Source organism: Tachypleus tridentatus, chromosome 7, assembly GCF_004210375.1.
Source record: "Tachypleus tridentatus isolate NWPU-2018 chromosome 7, ASM421037v1, whole genome shotgun sequence".
Taxonomy (NCBI): Eukaryota; Metazoa; Arthropoda; class Merostomata; order Xiphosura; family Limulidae; genus Tachypleus; species Tachypleus tridentatus.
This window is the reverse complement of record NC_134831.1, coordinates 68,196,370-68,214,133: the sequence shown is the minus strand read 5'-3', so window position 1 is coordinate 68,214,133 and position 17,764 is coordinate 68,196,370.

Here is a 17,764-nt window from a genome sequence, read left to right as displayed (position 1 = left end):
CAATTAATAGATTAGAATGTGAAAGCAATCTTTTTATAATAATAAAGAAATTTACCATTACGAACATTTATGTAATATAGTGCGGATTAAACAATAATTTTCTTTTAGAAAGTTATAATTAATTATTTTTATCATCATACATAGATATATAGTTTTAATTAATTCCAATGTTTCACCTTAATCTCAATTAGGCTTATTGCACTGCTTTTCCTTCCTTCTTTGGACGAGAATCGTTTTCACGTTGAAAAATCCATTAAAAATAAGCGAGGATTTTTATAGCCTAGAGTTCTTTAAGTTTGCAAGTGTTTTTATTTCGTGTGACAGAAGTAAAGTAAAGAAATGGATACAAAGAAGAAAAAAAAACTCCCAAAAACTATGTGTTAACTATAGGCGGCACATAGCGTGCTTTTCTCTTGATTTGATGAAAACACTTAATTACCAGAAATAGATGGTATCTACCTTAATAGGCCTAAGATAAGACGCTGTTTTCGTGTAGATTAATTTTATAATAGAATTTCACTACAGTTCTAAGTCAATTCATCTATACCTGCCTCTTTACTGCCAAAGGTCCTTGGAACGCATGTTCTCCACCTCTCGTGTAGTTTGTTTAACTGGTAGTAAAAGTCACGCGATTTTGTACTTAAACACACGAATAATAATAATAATATTTATTAAAAATGAGGCTATTAATGAAACTATGCGTATTCTAACGACGGCAATACCAAACATCGTATTTTTTATGTTTTTTATTGCTTCTTCCCCTACACCACAAATTCAACAGACCAAGTTTAACCAGTTCATTGTTAACAGCACCTTTCTGTTTTCAGTCTTTTAGTTTTCCTTCTCTCTACATCCCTCTTTTATTTTGAGGAATCTTTCTCTATGGTATAACAATAGTTTGACATGTATTTTCCAGTTAAGAGTTTAATGCTGCGTCATACTGTTTAACAAATAAATGTACAAAAAAAGACAATGATAGATAAATACATTAAGACAACTTAACCAACGAATAGATAGATAGATGTTTATTACATGTTTTCTGTGTTGTTCTTTTTATCTAACATAGTGCTCGTGTATTGTCTTTACAGGTAAAATTTAAAATTCTGACCCGACTACAAAACATAATTTTTCTTTATTTCCAAGTTACTCTACACTTTACTTACTTTGCAAAGCATTGTATAATGTAAGATGTTTAAACTTCAGGGCATTTTGACGTCAGTAATATACCACTGATACTCTGATCTAAATAAAATACGGTTTGAAACGATGTCTTCCTGCCAAGCATGGCCAGAGAGTTAAGGCACTCGATTCGTAATCCGAGGGTCGCGGATTCGAATCCTTGTCACACCAAACATGCTCGCCCTTTAAACCGTGGGGGCGTTATAATGTGACAGGCAATATTACTATTCGTTGGTAAAAGAGTTGGCGGTGGGTGGTGATGACTATCTGCCTTCCCTCTCGTCTTACACTGCTAAATTAGGGACGGTTAGAGCAAATAGCCCTCGTGTAGCTTTGCGCAAAATTCAAAACCAAATCATATCTTTCAAGATACGTAACTATTTTTTTTTTAATATTATGTACGCTCACGATTTTATTTAATATACCGCCACTCACAAAAGTTCAAACCGTCATCATGAGATTTCAGAACGACTAACTAAATCGTTCCTTCAGTTTCTCGTGAAATGTATTTTTCTCCTCACGAGACGAAACGATAAATTAAGCACTCTTGTAGATCTTGTCACTAAGTCTGGAACACTTGTTGAAAACGACACTCAAAAACCAATTTACTTTAAGTACGGGGAGATAAGAGAGGAAGATTACTTCTTGTTGAGTGAGAAGACAAAAAAGAAATTCAGTGGATTCAACGAGCTAACAGGATATCTCAAGTGTTTATCATACCTTGTATTTATTGTTTTGAATTTCGCGCAAAGCTACACGAGAACTATTTCTGCGAGCCGTCCCTAACTTAGCAATGAAAGGCTAGAGGGAAGGCAGTCATTAACACCCACCGCCAACTCTTGAATTTCTCTTTTACTAACGAAAGTGGAACTGGCCGTCACATTTTAACGCCCCAGTGGCTGAAAGGGAACGGAGATTCGAACCTGCAACCACCAGATTGCGAATCAGCCACCCTAATGACCTGGTGATGCTGAGACTACACATTTTATAGTCCTGTTTCAACATATTTTGGGCCTTGCATGGCCCGGTGGGTTAAGGCTTTCGACCCGTAATCTGAGGGTCGCGGGTTCGAATCCCCTTCGCATCAAACATGCTTGCCCTTTCAGCCGTGGGGCATTATAAAGTGACAATCAATCCTACTATTCGTTGGTAAAAGAGTAGCCCAAGAATTGGCGGTGGGTGGTGATGACTAGGTCCCTTCCCTCTAGTCTTACACTGCTAAATTAGGGACGGCTAGCGCAGATAGCCCTTGAGTAGCTTTGCACGAAATTCAAAGAACAAAAACAATCAACATACTTTGGTTTCATTGTTACTGTCAAGGGTTGGAACTTCACTGTTATTTCCAAACAATTACTCATCAATACTAAAGTCTAAAAATGTATTTTATTTCTATTGTTTAAATTTTCTTTAATCTTTTAGTGTGTTTTTTTTGGCTGAATTTTTTGTATTTTCATAAGGCAAACTTCCATAAAGATATTTTACTTGAAACAACAGTATATAACTATCACTAATTACTCCCCATCCTTATAAAATTATATTTACATATAACTAACAACTTGTTCTATGCCATTTTTGATTTTAAAAAATAATTTGTAGAAAGTTTATTCTTCATGATGTGCTATACATTCACTAAAATATTCCAGTGAGAACCATGCATGTATTGGATCAGAGCTTCATTGCTTTTGCTTAAAAAATGAGCTGGTACTATTGTTAAAACTGAAGCTTGAAAGACATATTTAATTCATATACTACAGACTTATGACCTTCAGTAATTTTTAGACACTGATACAATTTAGATTAAAAGCAAAACAAAAATCTAAATTTGTTTGTTTGTTGCTTCACCAGAGTGATACTTTTACACATAGTAAGCTACACTGCCATCTGTGTTTCGTATATTTTCGTCACTGGTTTAGAACTACGGACCAGAGGGAAGGCGACCAGGCGGCTGAACCCGCCACCTTAAGCGGCTGCCCTTAATCCTTATAATACGCCAAGATCTGAAAGTGCGAAGTGTCTGTGGTAGCATTATTTCTTGAAACCCTCGGATTTTCAGTTCGATACGCTAACCACTAAGCTACGCTTGTAACCTACTGCAGTGCAACATGAAAACATTTTTGCACACAATAATCTTGCCATTTTGACCATATAAATGTTTTTAAGATCTGAGTCTATTATAATTTATATATATATATATATAGTTAACAGATACAAATGCATACGTACATTTTAATGTTCTTTTGACTTGTGAATAAACTTTACTGGTAAACAGGGTGATTAATTACTGTTGTCTACATCTAAGGGTAGGGGTGGGGTTACAACTCAGAACTGATAAGAATGAATACATCAATAGTTACGTCATTGATTGAAGTCAATAATAACGGAGGGCATTGTTTTTTGAGAATGGATCTAACAAATGTTAGGTCGAAGTGCGGAGTTAATAATAGCAGTATTACGTAATGAAAATAATTCAGAAATCTGTTACATCAATGTGTGTATTTAGTATTAACGGTACCAATTCATTAGAATGAATCTATCGGTTGTTAGCTCAATATATGGAGTTAGTAATAAATGCATTATTTGGTGAGAATGAATAGTTCTCACAGTAATTTGTGGAGTTAATAAATACAGTAATATTTAACGATAATGAATCGAATAGCAGTTAGATCAATGAGTAGAATTACTATTAGAAGTAACAGATTTGAAAGAGTTGTTGCGCTGTTGACATCGCCCATAGCGAATACAATGCCTTTTGCACGCACGGTATCTGAGAGGAAGTAAACCACTGTTTAATAACTACAACTACCTAGCTAATTTACCACATTCCCCCCCCTTTCAATAAAAGAAGAACCGTCCTCAAGCTTAATCATGGATTGTGGGAAAGTCTTCCATTGAGTGTCAATTTTTATGTAGTGTTTCTAGTTTTGAATGTACCCAAAACAACGAGGTCCTTTTAACTTCAAACAGTGTGGTTACAACAAGATATAACGTGGATGGTTGAAAATATATTGATAGAATCAATATAGAATTTTCGAAATATTTAATTGTTTAATGACCACGCTATATAGGCTTACAGAGTAAAGCTTTGCCATTGGTGAATTAAAATACGTGACTACAAGTATAGAATACAGATTCACTGTTTTTTTATGTTTATTTTTTCCTTTACTAAAATGTTTAGTCAAGTGCCCGCTTACTAGCTGAAGGGTAAAGATTTTTGTTGTTTAGGACCTTATGAAAACTTATTTTTGAATACTTTTCAAAGTGATTTTTTTATATTTATTATTTCATTCCTATTTCAATAGCTCTCCAGTGACTCAGCGGTAATTCTAAAGACTTCTAACACTAAACACGAGTTTGAACACCCATGGTGGGCACAGAACAGATAACTCATTGTATATTCTTGTGTTTAACAGCAAACAAAGTATTTAAATAGAAGTTATTAAACAGTGTATTTTACATACTTTTAATTAGATCTAAAGCATCACATTTACTGAAAACTGTAATATTAAAACAACTATCCATATCAGAGTGTTAAAAATTAGAATTATTTTTACAACACTAGCTTCCCTTTATCGTGCTTTCTCAGATTTTTTACTTGCATTTACGATGCATTGGCCTGACGCCCATAGGGGGCCTGGTAACTCTGGGGATATAAAACTCTTCCACACACGGGAGGTAGAAAGTTAGCTGTCGGTAACTTATAAAATGCACCTCTTTCGAGAATATAAATTGCTGGAGAAACTTCAAAAATCACAGCAGATTTCGCTGTGATTGGATGAAAATCAAGAAAATCTTAAATTGTGGCGTGTGTAGCGCACGGGGAAAAGAGAAATACTATCACACCGAAGAAACTAATAACTTATCGGATACCAACCTTCGAGGAACTAGAACTGTTGGGATTACGAGAAGGCCCGTTTTTATGGTAAAGAAACTGGAATTTCCTAATTTTGTGGATACGTGTGGGTGGGTATAAATTTCGTAATTGAAACTCAGAGAATTACTCATTTAAATCGTTATTTTTTCCTTTTACTTTAACGATTGGGATCACAAGAGGTATGGGAACGGACAGAATTAGCCTTCACCGAAGGAGTACCTTCCTTAGAAAGGTAATTACAACAATCTTTATAGTGATCATATTTAACAAAATTAGAAACAACCAGTTTCACTTACAAAAATAATTTTTGCTTGTTCCGATGACTTTGACATTTTTCCTAACAGTGGCAACTGTTTATGTAACTTGTTTTTTTTCCAAAATAATGACCTGATTTTGTTCTCAATTTTGTTTGTTTGTTGTAAGCGTGAAACTACACGACGAGTCCTCCAATTTTTAACATTTTAAGCTCTCAGACAATCTAAGTGCTGAGAGTCATTAACTATGTGTCGAACCCATATAGTTTGTAGTCCTTTCTATATGCACTTAACTAAGAGTCCTGCTAGGTCACTAGGATATCTTATAGCGCAATATACTTTAATTTGATTTCTTAATTACCGTCTTCGCTTTTCACTTTTGTTCCTTTTCGATGTTGATAAATAGGCAGTTTCCAATCATAGCATTAACGACTTGTTTCATTTCTCCCAAGAAGACTAGTTTTTATTAAGTGTATCATTAAAACTCAAAGAAATTATTTTGTTCATTATGAAGTTTAGACCCAAGGAAGTATAAAGAAATTTAGGATCAATATTCAGCTTTCAAGTGCTTTCATTGACACTTTGGTTCATTAACAGGATGTTGCTTCTCTTTATCAACATCTACAATAAAATAAATAGCTTTAATACTAGTGATTACATTAATGGATAATATCAACACCGTAAAACAATAATGCACTTAATATAAAATATACTTGGTTTGAATTTCGTGCAAAATTACACACGGGCTTCGTTTTTTTTAATTTCGCGCAAAGCTACACGAGAGCTATCTGCGCTAGCCGTCCATAATTTAGCAGTGTAAGATTTGAGGGAAGGCAGCTAGTCATCACCACCCACCGCCAACTCTTGAGCTACTGCTACTCTCTTACCAATGAATAGTGAGATTGACCGAAACATTATAACGCCCCCACGGCTGAAAGGGCGTACATGTTTTGTGTGATGGGGATTCGAACCCGCGCCCCTCAGATTGGGAGTCAAGTGCCTTAACCACTTGGCCATGCTGGGCCGTATAACGTAAGCATTAAGAAGTCTTAAGTAAATAAACTATTGTCAATCCTAGTCGGCCCGGCATGGTCAGGTAGGTTAAGGCGTTCGACTCGATTCCCCGTCGCAGATAGCCCTTGAGTAGCTTTGCACGAAATTCAAACGAACAATCCTAGTTGTCAACTTAAAGTCATAACTTATAATGCTTATGGTAATAGCTCCCAAATGCGTTGGAGATATCCTGTTTACCAGGTCAAAATCCAAACCCTGATGTTAAATTAGCGAGCAAACATGGAAAATTAATTGAAAATTAGCGAGTAAACATGGAAAATTAATTGAAGGTATGGAGTTGAGTTGCTTACATCTATAATATCTCAATTCGTACTGCGTTTTACTGTTTCCAGCCAGTTACCCGTAATAGTTCTTATAATTTTTAAAATAAAAATGAAACCACTCTAACATTTTTACTATGTGCTACCCGCGACTTAAGGCCATACAAAAGGAATAAAACAAAATAATAAAAGATATTAAGTAAAATTATCTTAAATAGAACTACATTTGGGAGCGATTACCACAGGCATTATTTGTCATGTCTTTGAGGTGGTAACTGGGATTGACAATGAATTATTTACTGAATATACTTAATGTTTATTTTGTAGTATATATATACATACCAATGTGTACGTATTTGTCAGCGAAGGAATGATTACACACCTAACATCAGATGGAATATTAATATTAATTAACTTGCCTCCCTTCAATCTTTTTTGGCTGATATTGTTAAGTATAAATACGGTTTCATCCTATATGATAAACGAAAATGTATTACCATACAATATCGTTTATTTTGTCTTTATCCGCCCTCCTGTGGCACCGTGAAAACTCTGAAGGCTTATGAAACTAAATACTAGGTTTTGATGCCAATGGTGGGCAGAGCACAGATGGCCTATTGTATAGCTCTGGGTTTAACGACAAAGAATGAAACAAGTTTTCCTTATCCCAGTTTAAATTGTGTTTACCTAAAATGAGTAACTAAAATATCCAGACCTCATAAGGTATTCTTTTCTACATTTTGATACTAAAATATACAAATATATATATATATATATATTTATTTGAGACTCTTAAGAAACTCAGTCATTCTACTTATGTTTTGTCATCTGCACGACTTGGCCGTAGTTAGGGCGCAGTTTTTTTGTTTTTGACTTTCGCGCCTAGTTACACGCGGGCTATTTGCGCTAGCCGTTCCTAGTTTAGCAGTGTATGAAGAGATAGGAGGCAACTAGTTATCACGACCCACTGTCAACCCTTGGACTACTCTTTTACCAACGAGTAGTGGGATTGACCGTACATTATATCGACCCGCGGCCCTCAGATTGTGAGTCAAGCGCCCTAACTACATGGCCCCGCCGGGCCTAATTTACAGTACTTGTCCTGTGAAAAACTGGCTCTGAACTTATGGGGCTGAGGATACGTTATGGTATGGATGGTCAAATACCAATACTCGTTCTGAGAAGAATAGTCAGTGTTCGCAGTGGTACTGTTGACTTGGTGTCGTACGTTCATCCTATCGGTTCGAAATCAGAGACGATTGTGCGCAGATAACCTTTTGTGTAGCATAGCTCGAAAACTCATAAATAAACAATTATTGTTTTTATTCCTTTTAAATTACCAATAAAAGCCTCGTAGCAATTAAAATGTGCCATATCCATTTCGTTAGATATAAAGTAATTTATAGAAACTAATTAAAAATACACTTGTTGACGATGAACTTAATTTTGTGTTCCTTTTGTAGGAATTATTCAAAAAACATTTCAGCGTTTATTGTGCAAATTTTTCCCATACAGAAAATGTTTGAGAAATATTTGTTTAGCGCAACGAGGAAACTTAAGCTGAAACTAAATGTAATTTAATATACAGTTAACCATAACCAAGATCTCATATACTTGTTCGTTACTGGGATTTATTGTTACATTTATAAAACGAGTTTAAAATTAATTCTAAACTCTGAATTTTGAACCAAATATTTCTTAAACAAGGAAACAATGTGTAATACACTTGAAAATAATATACTCTTAGACAAAGTTGCTAAAAGTGGATTGTATGAAGAAAGGTTTCGTATCTTTCGAATACTCATAACGAGATGTGATTAGATATATTTTTTATTTTGTTTTCTGCTAAAAATCACTGCATATTCTTTGTAATTTCTCTCGCTTTTGTAGATGTCACGTGTGTATTTTTGTGGTGATAAGATAACCAATTCTTATTCAAAATCTCACTAAGTGATCTCTATATGATGATCGTTTCAACGAGGGTTAATATAATTAAAACTAGAATACAGTGCTTATCATTGTACGATTTACTTACTTAATTTGATCTAAGTATGTTGTATACTGTATATGTGGTAGATTGTATGATGGACTTTACAGTAGCAAACTGTTCTGTCGATGTTCTTCGTGAGGACTACAGAGAAACGTTTTACTCTAACAGTATTTCTTGTACAACAATGTTTATGGCAGCACCTTCGTTTATCCAGGGCCCGGCATGACCAAGCGTGTTAAGGCGTGCGACTCGTAATCTGAGGGTCGCGGGTTCGCATCTCGGTCGCGCTAAACATGCTCGCCCTTTTAGCCGTGGGGCGTTATAATGTGACGGTCAATCCCACTATTCGTTGGTAAAAGAGTAGCCCAAGAGTTGGCGGTGGGTTGTGATGACTAGCTGCCTTCCCTCTAGTCTTACACTGCTAAATTAGGGACGGCTAGCACAGATAGCTCTCGAGTAGCTTTGTGCCAAATCAAAAACAAACAAATCGTTTATCCGAATATATCATTAACAGTTTTTGATGTGATTAGATTAGTTTTAACGTCTCTCGTTAGCGTAATAGGAAGGTTTGGTAGGTAAATAATTTTGTATTTAGGTACCATACAAGTCTTTATGTTAAAAGTCCCACGTTAGAGTAATAATGGGTTTGATGTATAAAGTGTTTAATTGAGATATTACAGAATTTTTTATTTAAATCTCTTCTCGTTAACGTAGTAAACGGTTTTATGGTGAAAATGTTTGAAAATACCACAGAAACCTCTATGTTAAATAACACTTGTTAGCGTAATAGAAGGTTTTGTGGCTAATGTATATTCTTAAGTTATCACAGAAGTTTTTATGTTAAGTGCTTCTTGTTAGTTTAATACTTGGTTGGATATGTAAAGTGTCTTCTCTTCAATATACAGGTTGCAGAACATTACTGTCTGTTTTACTTGTCGCCCGGCATGGCCAAGCGTGTTAAGACTCGTTGGTAAAAGAGTAGTCCAAGAGTTGGCGGTGGGTGGTGATGACTAGCTACCTTCCCTCTAGTCTTACACTACTAAATTAGGGACGGCTAGCACAGATAGCCCTCGTGTAGCTTTGTGCGAAATTTACAAACAAACAAAAAATGTTTTACTTGTTATTCTTTTCCTGTAGCCAACGTATATGATGACTCCCTCTAACAATATATAATTATTTTTGAATAATATTTTAAATGTGTTAATGACTCGTGTAAAGATAAATCACCACTTAACACAGTCACACATGAATTAACAAATTGTGTACATTTACGTATTAAAGATGTAATGTTGTATGATATCAGTGTTGCACACGGTAAGTCAACTTATGATTTCAATGTCTTCAAAGAGATGGTTGAATTAAGAAAACTTTACTTTTTTCTAGAATTATTTACAGTGAGTTCTGTGCTAACGTTTAAACGAGGGAACCAATGAAACTGTTACATAACGTCAAGTAACATCTGAAATCCATTTATGATTATTTTCGTTGGTTTATAAATTTTATTCCGTCCAATTGCACAAAGTGAGAACAATGTAATAAAATATTAATTGATAAGAATTAATTTAGCAGTACATATATACACACATAAGCAATTGCAATATCTGGAATTTTCCTTTTAGTTACTTTAAATGATGTCTTTTCCTACAAGGCACTTCCATCAGGAGTGGAAGATAGTTTACCGGGTATCAAATAAAATTTCACCTCAGTGACGATAATGACACTCTGATCTTACTAAAGACTCGGTCATTAAAAACAAATTATTTGGAATGAATTTTAGTTTTTGACTCTTGAGGGAATGACTTCATCTAGTGATCTTATCCTTTCAAAATGTTCAAGACGTAAAAACTAACAATAGTTTAGAAAATAGTTGTATGTTTATTCAATTTACAGTATATATTTCTTTTTTTATCATTCATCACTACTGAATGGGGCTTGGCATGGTCTGGTGGTTACGACAGTCACTGGTTCGAATCCCCAAACATGCTTGCCCTTTCGGCCGTCAATCCTATTTTCGTTGTTAAAATGCAGGCGATAAGTGGTGAGGACTAGTTGCCTTCGTTCTAGTCTATCACTTCAAGATTAGGGGTTGCTAGTCCGTGTATCTGTGCGCGAAATTAAATAAAAAAACAGACAAACAAAACAAAATTACTCTAACTGTTTAAACAACAACAATGTAAAAACAAACTCCGAGCTTTCGAACATTATTCTCTTCTCCATTGTGGAAACCATAGACCACTCTTTGGAATACCAGGTACCCTCTGAACCTACAAATTAGCCAATAGAACTTTAAGACGTTTTAAGGACAGATCAGTGTTTTGTTCGTACTGTGGATAACAACCGAAGGTCATAACCTTTACAGAAACTAAAACTTGAGTCACAATTTTAGGACTTTTAATGCGCGGCACGTGCCACTGTACATGTAACACGCGCCAAAAATTGAATTTCTTCTCAAAATGGGAGGTCTGAAGGACCACCTCAACGTTTCTTTTCTTTGGTTTTTTTACTTATATACAGTTAGTGGTAAATGATCTCAGGGAACTTGAAAACTGGGGGTGTGGTACGTGTTTAGAGTGTTCTAGCGGTGCCACACCTATGTAAACCGTACTAACAGAAACATGCGCGAACAAGACGAGTACTAAAATCGATAATATATTAGTTAGAAGAAGTCGAATTCCCACAGAGAGGGTTAGTCTTCCTACCACTAGGTCACTTTCCGGGGGAGCATCTCTCGGTGCAAAGCTACGTGTAAACTTTAGTTTTATTTTGTGTTTTTTGACAGGCCGATACTGATTTGGTAATTCTGATTAGCGCGAAGGAGTAAACAAACATCATACACATTTACTGTGTTCTTTAACCAGCGCAAGTTCTAGGGAGTTATTTATTACTTTTTTCACTCATTTAGTATTCTGTAAACGTTACCTTTCGTTAAGCGAAAATTGCATTTTTTGGGGAATTTTAATTAGGAGGATGAAGTTAAAAAAGAAACAAGAATAGGAAAGCATAAATATAGTTTTATGTTACTGTAGTTTCAAACTGAAACTAATTTGAGTTATATATATAATGTTCATTTGATTGTGTATATATATATATATATATAAAAAGACAATGCGAAGTATGTTATTAAGATATTTATACCAAGGAACTTTTCTTATAATTCTGATAACTTTTAGTCCTGAGCAACATTGATGTTAACACTGTATCATTGGATTTAAAATCAGCTATGATTGTATATGTTCATTTTCTGGTAGTGATGTCCATATATGTGTACAAACGTGTGCATATTTATTGGATCACCTCAACTCTTCTCATACGTTATGGCTTTACACATAGAGTAGGTGCTGTTTTGCTCTCGAAATTAACTTTTGATTTTTCCCAATTGATCTATATATATATCTGTATAATCTCTGTTGTCCATGTCACTACTATGCATGGTATTGATTGATCTTCACTCAAATTCGAATGAGGTTTATTAGGCCCGTTGGAAGATGCTTATTAATTTTCAGTTTTTCATTTAGCGTTTTACAGTTTTTACGTTTTTACCACTACTTCTCTCTCTGTAGATAGATCTTCACCAAATTTGGTATGGAAGTTATTGCGTTTATCGGACCATGCATGCAAGTTTTTAGTGTTGTATTTACTTTTCTCAGTTCTTATGTGCATTTTTTGTGTTTTTTATAATTACATATAAGGGAAGCAACTTTTCATGTCCTCGGATAACCTTTCATTGACCATGGATTTACATAATTTCCTTTCAAGGGAGTGGTACTTCAGCTAGTATTACAATAAATTACAATAAAATTAGTACACAAATAATGTCTTTAAGTGTATTTAATACTAATGTTTAGTGTGGTCATCTTTGGCATAAATAACAGCTTGGCATTTTTATGGCATTAATCCTAATTTCTCAAATTTCTGGTGTAATTGGACTCCATTTTCTTCAAGATGGATCCAGAGGTTTTCTTTAATAGAGTTGGTATTTTTGTCAAGTAGGAGGTTTTATAAATCCTAGATAGGGTTAAGGTCCGAACTTTTTAGCAGCTATTTCTTCCGATCGATATCTCCTGAGTTGTTTTTTTTTTCTACCAAATCATTTCAGTATCTCTTGAAAGTACGTTCTTGGCTCACTGGGTTATTATCGTCTCCAAATATTAAATTCTGCCTAATCAGCTGCTTTTCATGATGAACTAATATCATACTTTTACTGATCCAAGATTCTTTTAATTTTGTGAAGAAGGCTAACAACATTCAGAAATATTGTACCCCAAACTGTCATAGAATCTCCTGTTTCCTGAACACTTGACTTCTGTAACCTCTCATTGATTCTTTGGCTGGTTGGAGCCAAAAAGCTTAACTTTGGCTTATTTAGCCAAAGCTCCTGTACCGCAATTCTAAAGGCCAAGATACACTTTATTTAGCCAAAACCAGTCTGTTTGCCCAGTAATGAATGCTTTGTTGGTATTTCCACCAAAGCCTACTTTTTCCCAGTGTTCTTGATGACGTGTATACAAATTAAGAACAATTATTCATGATAACGTACTGCTCAGTATTTAGATTACCAAATTTGAACAATTTAAAAAAAAACACTATCGCACTTAGTCATTTGTGGCCATGTGTTCCATTCTCTTCAAGTTTGACGTAAATTAAATCTGTAGCATATTACAAACATGGATAAAGGGTAAAAAAAACAACAATTTGACTTTGACACATTGTCCAACGTTTTAAATTACAATATATTTGTTTCATGTGCACGATAAGTAAAACGACAAATACAGTAAGGTACTCCAATAAATTTGCATATTACAGTACATTACATACATGCAGTTACAAGGGAAATATAAAAACTATTAACTAAATACATCACAGTTGAAAATAACGTCACTAATGAAATAAGTTAATAACGTTTGATTTCTTTAAAACAAACTAAATACACGAGCCGTAGTCGTGAAAAAACTAAAGCTTTCTGAAAAGCATATGCTTGTCATAGCATTGGTACCTTTTTATTTAATGTGTATACATCAAGGTTTCATCTAAATTGAGCCATCTCAATATATATCTCAGTTTATAAAGCACTACTTATAAACCTACTATATTATTAAATCGTAAAGCACATGATTCTTTCCTACTTCAATTGAAGCAAAGTAATATCCGTTCTTACCATATCAAGGTTTTAAGAGAAAATCACGTGTTAATGGGTAAGCATAGGAAATGTATATCAAACTTTGCCGAAGAAATTTGGAAAAGTAAACTCCACAATCAGAGCAATGATCAAGAAGTCTCAGAGTACTAATACGTCTGAAACGATGGAAACTAAAGAACGTCCCAGAAGAACTGTATCACTAGAAAAAATAGTCCAAGCAGTCCACAATAATTCAAGATTAACAGCCAAGGACTTAAAAAAGACATCTGATTTAACAGAGCATGAAAATAATTTGCAAACGAATCTAGACACAAAAACTTTGGTTCTTTTAATTCTCCACACTTAAACCAGATTCCATAACAATCCATTAAAAATGAAGCCAAAAATAAATTTAGTGCATTCTTTAAGAAAATTCATTGGATTGATGAAATTGAAGTTTGATCTTTCTCACAAAATATAGCTGGAGGTGTTTGGCGTGAGAAAGAGAATTGTTATATCTTCCCATAGAGAAAATGTTGTATCTTCAGTAAAACATGCTAGAGTTTCAATCACAAAATGAACATGTTTCAGCAGTTCACGGACTGCAGATATTAATCACGGACTGATCATTTTAATAGATGGAACCGTGTGTTAATAAAGTTTACTAAGTGTATTTTACCATAGGTTCATTTGCAGAAGGTTCCTCTTCCAACGCAGCAAAAACAGCTCAAAGAACTTGGATAAATTAACAACAAAGAAGGTAAAAAAATTTTGGACTGGCCTAATTTCAAACTGATCTAAATGCTTTGGATTGATCTCTATCCAAGCAAAAAGTATCTACCTTATCTTAACTGAAGGAAGTATGTAAGATAAACTGATGTCATGTTTTCAAACAGGATGCAATACGCTGTCGAAGACTGCCAACATTTATGAAATATGTAACCAAGGCAAAAATATAATACACAAAACATTTCATTAGGTTGTAAATATTTTTTTCAAACTCAGTTATTTTTATTCATTTTAATCTCAGAGGTTTTTTTAGAAATGTCAGATGATCAGCAGATGTAAACACATTTTGTGGAGGATGAACCGTAGGATTTAGCAAGTCGACACATATGGTATTATGCGTTAATAATTAGCATGTTATACTTGATACGAAGCTTTGAAACTGTTGGAAATACTAGAAAATGTGATCAGATAACGTCGCTCCTGAGCTGTACTTGGTAGCTCAATTTTGAAGGCCAGATAAAAGGCAAATCGAATGACTTAGACTAGGCTTAATATAGTGGTATATGTATATTATATGCATGGTATTTGAAACCTACAATTACAATCGTTAATGTAAAAGAGAAGATAAATGGGGAATATACTGTACATTCAAGGCTAATTTATTAGTAAAAAATGAAGATAAAACTAACTTCTAATAAAATTAAACAGTAAAAGTAAATTAATGGTCTTACACATAAAAGAAGAGAAGGAAACGTTATAATAACAGTGAAGGCAAAACAGTTTGGTTCATATACTTGAATGTAAAACAAAGACGATTAATGAATAAACAAGGTTTATGTATTTCCTACACGTAATACTTAATAAAATTACATATACGAGTCATTCATTTAAATCTAAAAATCGTATTTTATAACGCTAAGTCAATAATTAATTAGGATTATATTTGTGGATTTATTGCAGTTCCTTTGACCTCTATAACTTAACTTATTGCTTCCTTCGTGGTTAAAGTACACATTTTATCTCGTTTGTTCAATATCATTAAGAAAATACTTCGGTATGTAAGTTATGACGACTTTAAATGGCTAAATTATCAACTGAAGATGGCAAAGACAGGTTTTAGAAATAGGTTCCCATCTCAGAATAGAAGATATTTTATGATCCGTAAATATCAAATTGTTCTAAAGCATGACGTTTAATTAAGGAAAGTTTCTTTTTATTTTTATACTGAATTAGAAAAGGTGAGGCTTGAACTTATAACAATGTGGTTTGAAACCGGTAATATAACCGAACCGGATAATATTTCAGTTTTAGCTCTTGGTGTTTAATAGATAGAAAACTATCTTTCAAACGACATTCAACACTGTTAGAGTATTTGCCTATGTGTATATGAATGTACGGAATATTTATGTCCATTATATAAGCTTCACTTTAACTGTTTTAAATAGAAGTTTCACCTTCAGAAAATATTTCTAAGACTTTTTTTTACATAAAACGTCTTTATTTTTTTAATTTTAAAGCTTTGCTTTCTTCTATGAAGGGACCGGGCATGGATCCGAAGATTCATGGTTCGCATTTCGTTACTAAAAACCGCGCTTTGTACCTTAATGACTGTTAAATTCTACTATTCGTTTAAACAATAGTAACCAAAGAGTTAGCGGTGAGTACTGCTGGTTAGTTGAGTTTTCTCTAGACTGTCGTTTCAAGGTTAGCTATTCACAGATAAGCCTTCTGCAACGTTCGGTTTGGTTTGAACTTCGCGTAAAGCTACACGAGGGCTATCTGCACTAGCCGTCCCTAATTTAGCAGTGTAAGACTAGAGAGAAGGCAGCTCGTCATCACCGCCAACTCTTGGGCTACTCTTTTACCGACGAATAATGGGATTGACCGTCACATTATAATGCCCTCACGGTTGAAAGGGCGAGCATGTTTGATGCGACAGGAATTCTAACCAGCAATCCTCCAATTATGAGTCGAGCGCGCTAACCTCCTGGTCATAGCGGGCCAGATGTTGAGTAAGAAATACAATGTTAAACGAACCACTCAATTTAATTCTATAACATTTTATGAAGACAGATTTTATTTTGTAAGATAATTAAGCTTACATTTGCATGAAGATGGGATTTAAAAAAAAAATTAATATTTCATAATTTTACTGTGGGTGTCAAATACCACTTCTTGGATTTAACTCCCGTATCAGTATTTTATTTCCATAAACGCGTGAAAACAATTTTTATTTATTATAGTGATATCTGTTATTCCAAAAGGATATTTTCGAAGCAATGTGCTATGGGTTTAGTGCTTCTACGTAATATAAAAATAAAACCTAAAATTTCCTACTGGCCATTTTTCTTGGTGAAGGAAGTTGAAGTTCCATACTTGGAAGTTCTATCCAATTTACAAACAAGATACCACCAGCTGACTCAGTTTTGGATTTATTACGATCACATATATGTATTTTTGTTGCGTCCTCGCGGTTTGTACGATTGTATTTTGCTATAAACACTAACGTTTTTGTATTCTCACGTGTTCTGAAACACTGTGATGCCGTAAAAATTAGATATTTTATTCATTAAGGGTCGTTTTCAGCTCACAATGTCCCTGTAATACTGGTAGCTATGTAAGTATAAAAATAATTTATTATAAAATATAACCTATCAAATTTAAAGTACATCATCTTAATTAGCGTATCTTTAAGTACTGTGTGCGAATGATTGTATCTTTTTTGGACGTTTTCTCTAAATATTGTCCACAATGGCTCAGCAATAAGACTGCAAACGCTATAAACTGGTTTTCTATACTTAAGATGGACACAGCGCATGTAGTCCATTTTGTAGCTTTGCATTTAACAACAAAAAACATATTCTTTAATATTGTAAGATTTCTTTATTATAAATTATACGGGTATCAAAATTGATTCATTGGTTTCCATTCAGCATAAACATTTCTCCTATTATTCCAGAGAAACTTTCTTTAAATCTAAACTTCCAAAACCTAGAAATCAAGTTAATATGTAAAATTAATGCAGTTAATCTGATTTCGATGATTTCACTGTCCTACACCATTTCCTCTGTTTATTACTCTACAAGTGAAATGTTTTCATGTTTATTTTATCGCTGGTATTTTCTCATAATTGACAAGCAGTACCCTTTGAGCACAAACTAATATTCTAATATAACAGTAACAAAAACTATTCTTCATATACCAAAACCGGTCTGTTATCAATGTAAGTTCACAAGAGGAACACTTGAAAAAAACGACAATTTATTAAATAACATTCTTTCTTTTTCCATT